The following is a 6,485-nucleotide window of genomic DNA, read 5'->3' on the forward strand; positions in this document are numbered from 1 at the left end:
ATTTTAATCCTCAATATTACAGCATTAGTTGTGTGTTTTTTACATCTATCTATGTATCTATTTACGCTTAAACTTTATATGGACTGCTAAGCGTATAGATCAGAAAATGCAAAGTTTCAGACAAATCTGATAATGTTAACACGTGCCTCATTGAGATCAAAGTTAGGAAAAACAGCGATTTTTCAGAAAAAATTTTAATTTTTCGTCAGTAAAAGCGAAACCATTTATGCCAGGAACTTCACTCGTATATCAGTCGATAGGTAATTTTATTTGTATTAATTTTGATCTGAAAAACGTTTTTTAAAACGGTAATTTTTAGCAGTATTTGGCATTTATCCGATCAGGGTGGCCGCATTAAGATTAAGATGATCACCCTGATATTTTTGATGTACGAAGGCATATATTTATCTCGATTAGTATATGCACTTACAAGCTATATTTTTTTTGGATGATATCAAAATAATTCTCCTTTTTTAATTCAGAGTTTGCGCATTTATTTTCATATAAAGCTCAAAAATAAAACAATAAATGTTTATGTCATTTTTGAAATTAACCATTCATTTGATTTTTTTCTTTTGTTTTTTATGAAATCGAAATCTTTTTTTATATACATACATAACAGACGGAATCATACAAGATGGCAGGACGGTAACGTACCTACAAACATAAATAAAACTTCAATGTACTTTATTTTTGTAAATCGATTGGCTTATGTCAAAATCGTACTGCACTGGATGTTGATGTATCATATCCACGGGTGGGCATGAGCTTAGCACCTGCTAAGCGGCCATATACGTATACGACGAGCGAACGAAAAATGACTACTTCGTTAAAATCAACGACCAAACATATTTAGTTTGATTCATTGTGAATGATAATTAAGTGTGATATCTTATCTGCCAAATGCCTGACAGGATGTTCAATATGGCTACTTTTTAGCGCTTTGACAGGGTGTTCAATATGGCGGCGCCTATCTTCAGCGGGTGATAAAAAGAGATACAGAATGAGACAGCGATAGTCAAATACAAATCAGGTGATCCAATCACTTTGGAATTTTGACGTCTATGCAGAAGATATCACACTTAGTTATCATTCACAATGGTTTGATTTAGACCTCCGTACAATAAGGGAGTGTCGCACGCAATATTACCACACAGAACGGTGGAAAAGTACTAACATATGAATGAAAAATTTTCAAGTTGGGTTGAAGTTATCATGGTGGAATAACCAGGTGAAGTAAGCCGTCAATTGTCTCGCCATAAATTCTTCTTTGTTATGTCATTCGGTCATCTGAAAATTTTCACCAATGTTTTCCCCGAAAAAGTGTTTACTTTTTTGCATTTTTCAGGAGTAAAATATGGAAGTTTTAGTATTTTTTTAAACGGCTTTATTTAGCTTGACTTGACAGGCCGTTGTGAACGAACTTTGTAATTAAAATTTAAGTAACTTTCCGATAAGCTACAAGCTTGAAACTTGGAATATAGTCCTGGACCCGATTACAATGCAATAATAAGAAAAAAAAAACTCTGATATTATTATTACATTCATGAATAGTAATAATAATACTAAAAGATTGAAAATAATTAGAAAGGTGTTAGGTACTAATCAACGTGAAACATTTTGCGTTCATAAGTACGTACATACATTCGTATTGTACGACCAAACACTGTACTAAGACTGCGTGTGATACTTACGGTACAAGCGCTGAAATCAAACTAAATAAATATTTGATTTTGCATTCGTGCTAGCCACGCGTTCGTGTATACTAACGCCATATGTGAATGGATTTGCAACTCTTTGTTTCGAGAGAGGGCTGTCAAAATGCACATTTTTTATAACATTTATCAATGATGCCACTCCAAACAAAAATTAATAGATCTGAAAATGGGGATTTTTGACATACATTTCGGCGATTATAGTTTCAATCATTTAATAAAATGATAGTCGTAAAATATTTATTTCCTTAAAGTTATTTTAAAATAATACGACTAGTTAGAGTTAAATATAAACAAATCTAAGTAAAACTAACATTTCGATTAAATTAATTAGTCAAATATTGTAACGCATTTAACTCGCAGTGGAAACCATATATTCTTTTGAAATTTCAGTAAATCGGACCTATGATATAATAGTTAACATTATTTAATGGATTGGGCTTATCCTACATGTCTGGCGTTCCAGGTTCTGTGATCAAAATGAACTGGTTGCATCGGGAGTTCATATTTACAAAACTTGTTTTTAGTGATAACTTTTGAATGGGAAATAATATTTACCCTCCGCCTTCGAACTAATAATACTTACACTAAAACAAGTATTATTATCCTTTTTCCCATAATTTTTGAAAGCTATTCTACAGTTGTAGGTCAAACTAAAGTTTACCAAAATTTTTGGCACGTTTTTCGTTTTGGCTGGCACATTTTTTGTTCTGGCACCCGCTTCAGCTGGCGCGAGGGATTTATCTGTGATTGTTGCCAGCAACAACTAGGAGATAAATCCCTCGTGAGAGCGAAAATATGAGAGCGTAAACAAAAGATTCGTATCAATCTAATCTATGCTAACGCATTCTCAATTTAGTAATCGTGTATATGTAGGGGTGCCCACCTATTATCAATATGATATGATACAAAGTACAAATCAGCTGTCACCGTGCAGCCACCTTGTATAGCTCCGCCATAATACATAGCAAAAATATGTCACAAACATGTGTTTTTGATTTTCCTAGTCCGAGTAGCTCTTTTTTCCTATAAAATTTGCTGAGAACACGCGCAAACTGTGAAATAAAAAAAAATAAAACGAAATAATTTTGGGTTTCGCTTTTGGTTTCAGCGAAATATTGTTTTCAATAAATATGTATGTCTGTTTCTTGTTGTTATTTATAAAATAAATATTGTGACTTGAAAAGATTTCAACAAAACTATTTTTTTTTTTTTGTTAACAAAAAAAAAAAACAATTAATTTTGTAATATGAAGATTTACTTCTTTACGTCTTTAAAAACAACGAAAACATTCTTTAAGAATCGAAATATTTCTGTTTATGAAACTGTGCAGTTTTTTGATATTAAACCTTCGCAAACTTCAATTTTACATTTTAGTACAGCTTGAGAAACACTTGAGGGAGCGTTCCATTTTCTATTATATTTGGAGTTTGTTTGAGGATAAGAAGCAACAGAAATTCCATATTAAAATCATGCGTTGAAGTTTGAGAAAAATGTTTATTCTTAAACTTTATTCTCATCTCTCAAGCGTTTTGAATATGGGGTTTCACTATATATCAAAGTGAGAAATTGATTCTCAATATAACCGCAATCGAAACGTTATACTCAAATGTTTCTCAACTTGAAAATTAACGTTTGAGAAAAGGTTTCGTTTTAAATGTAGAACAACGATTTAAATAAAAATGGTTTATTGGGTGAACTTATGCTCATATGTATTTGTACAATTGTACGGAGAATGAGTATTATCAAAACAATATTCACGTGCAGCCTTTACTTACATTCGTGCCACAAACGTGATACAGTATACTCCATGGTTCAAGATAAACTTTTTTTTTAAATTTGAAAATTTTGACATTTAAATATCTACCAATAGATTCGTATATAAAAATACCTCAATACACCACCCAATAGTGTTTTGATCCGTAATTGTATTGTATAATCATTAAAATAGGGCGCATTCCATGCCATAACGATTTTTTTTCATAATGTTTACGTTTAATTGCCGATTTTAATATTTTATCGTCATTTCTGCCATTTCTTTTTTTAAATTGGCATCATTTTTATCTTTTATTTGAAAAATTTTTTAAGTTTAATTTTTATACCTTTCATGAACATGAAATGGTATATTAAATTTGGTACGATGTTTGTAACGTTGAGATATATAGAAGATAGACTCACCATTAAGTATACCGAATTGATCAGGGCGACGAACTGAGTTGATATAGCCATGTCCGTCTGTCTGTTTGAACGCAAACTAGTCCCTCAAATTTTGATATATCTCAATGAAATTTGGCACAAGGATGTATTTGTCGGATCCGGTAGGATCGGACCACTATAACATATATCTCCCATACAACCGATCGTTCAGATAAGACGATTTTGGTCATTCCTGCCGCAATTTAGAAAGTATAAACGTGAAACTCGGTGATATATATTCTAATATATCATAGAAGATATCCTGAAAAAAATCACTTCGATCGGAGCTATATATAGTTATATCCCATACAACCGATCGTTCAGATAGAAAGATTTTTGGCAATTTCTCCCTTAATTTCCAATATAAAAACGTTAAACTTGGTGATATTTATTCTAATATATCATAGAAGATTTCCTGTAAAAATCATTTCGATCGGAGCTATATATAATATATATCCCATACAAGCGATCTTTCACATAGAAAGATTTTTAGCCATTTCTCCCTTAATTTCCAATATAACAAGTAAGGAAGGTTAAGTTCGGGTGTAACCGAACATTACATACTCAGCTGAGAGCTTTGGAGACAAAATCAGGGAAAATCACCATTTAGCAAAATGAACCTAAGATAACCCTGGAATATGTTTGTATGACATGGGTTTCAAATGGAAGTTATTAAGGAGTATTTTAAAAGGGAGTGCGCCATAGTTCTATAGGTGGACGTCATTTCGAGGTATCGCTATAAAGGTGGACCAGTGGTGACTCTAGAATGTGTGTTGTACGATATGGGTATCAAATGAAAGGTGTTAATGAGTATTTTAAAAGGGGGGGGGGGGGGGGGGGGGGCCTTAGTTCTATGGGTGGCGCCTTTTCGAAATATCGCCATAAAGGTGGACCAGAGGTGACTCTAGAATGTTTTTGTACGATATGGGTATCAAATGAAAGGTGTTAAAGAGTATTTTAAAAGGGAGTGGGCTTTAGTTTATAGGTGGACGCCATTTCGAGATATCGCCATAAAGGTGCACCAGGGGTGACTCTAGAATATGTTTGTACGATATGGGTATCAAATGAAAGGTGTTAATGATTATTTCAAACGTAGTGGGCCTTAGTTCGATAGCTGGACGACTTTTCGAGATATCGCAATAAGGGTGGGCCAGGGGTGACTCTAGAATGTGTTTTTACGATACGGGTATCAAGTTAAAGGTATTAATGGGGGTTTTAAAAGGGTGTGGTCCTTAGTTGTATATGTGAAGGTGTTTTTTAGATATCGACCAAAATGTTGATCAGTGTGAACCAGAACATCATCTGTTGGGTACCGCTAATTTATTTATATATGTCATACCACGGACAGTATTCCTGCCAAGATTCCAAGGGGTTTGATTTCGTCCTGCAGAACTTTTTCATTTTCTTCTACTTAATATGGTAGGTGTCACACCCATTTTACAAAGTTTTTTCTAAAGTTATATTTTGCGTCAATAAAGCAATCTATTTACCATGTTTCATCTCTTTTTTCATATTTGGTACAGAATTTTGCCATTTTTTTCATTTTTCGTAATTATCGATATCGAAAAAGTGGGTGTGGTCATAGTCGGATTTCGGCTATTTTTTATACCAAGATAAAGTGAGTTCAGATAAGCACGTGAACTAAGTTTAGTAAAGATATATCGATTTTTGCCCAAGTTATCGTGTACCGCCGAGCGAAAGGACAGACCGTCGACTGTGTATAAAAACTGGGCATGGCTTCAAACCGATGTCGCCCGTTTTCACAGAAAACAGTTACCGTCTTAGAATCTATGCACCTACCAAATTTCACAAGGATTGGCAAATTTTTGTTCGACTTATGGCCTTAAAAGTATTCTAGACGAATTAAATGAAAAAGGTCGGAGCCACGCCCATTTTGAAATTTTCTTTCATTTTTGTATTTGGTTGCACCATATCATTACTGGAGTTGAATGTTGACATAATTTACTTATATGCTGTAAAGATATTAATTTTTTGTTAAAATTTGACTTTAAAATTTTTTTTTTTTTAAATGGGCGTGTTCATCATCCGATGTTGCTAATTTTTATTTAGCACATATATAGTAATAGGAGTAACGTGCCTCCCAAATTTCATCATGATATCTTCAAAGACTGCGAAATTACAGCTTGCAAAACTTTTAAATTACCTTTTAAAAGTCGTCGGTACCACGCCCATTGTCCAAAATTTTACTAATTTTCTATTTTGCATCATAAGGTCAATGCACCTACCAAGTTTCGTCGCATTATCTATCTTTGGCAATAAATTATCGCGCTTTTTCGGTTTTTCGAAATTTTCGATATCGAAACCGTAGGCGTGGTTGTAGTCCGATTTATTTCATTTTAAATATCGATCTGAGATGAGCACCCAGGAACCTACATACCAAATTTCATCAATATACGTCAAAATTTACTTAAGTTATCGTGTTTACGGACGGACGGACGGACGGACATGGCTAAATGAATTTATTTTTTCGCCCAGATAATTTTGACATATAGAAGTCTATATCTATCTCGATTACTTTATGCCGTTACGGATTACCGTTATGCGAACAAAGTT

Source organism: Eurosta solidaginis, chromosome 5, assembly GCF_040869045.1.
Source record: "Eurosta solidaginis isolate ZX-2024a chromosome 5, ASM4086904v1, whole genome shotgun sequence".
Classification (NCBI taxonomy): domain Eukaryota; kingdom Metazoa; phylum Arthropoda; class Insecta; order Diptera; family Tephritidae; genus Eurosta; species Eurosta solidaginis.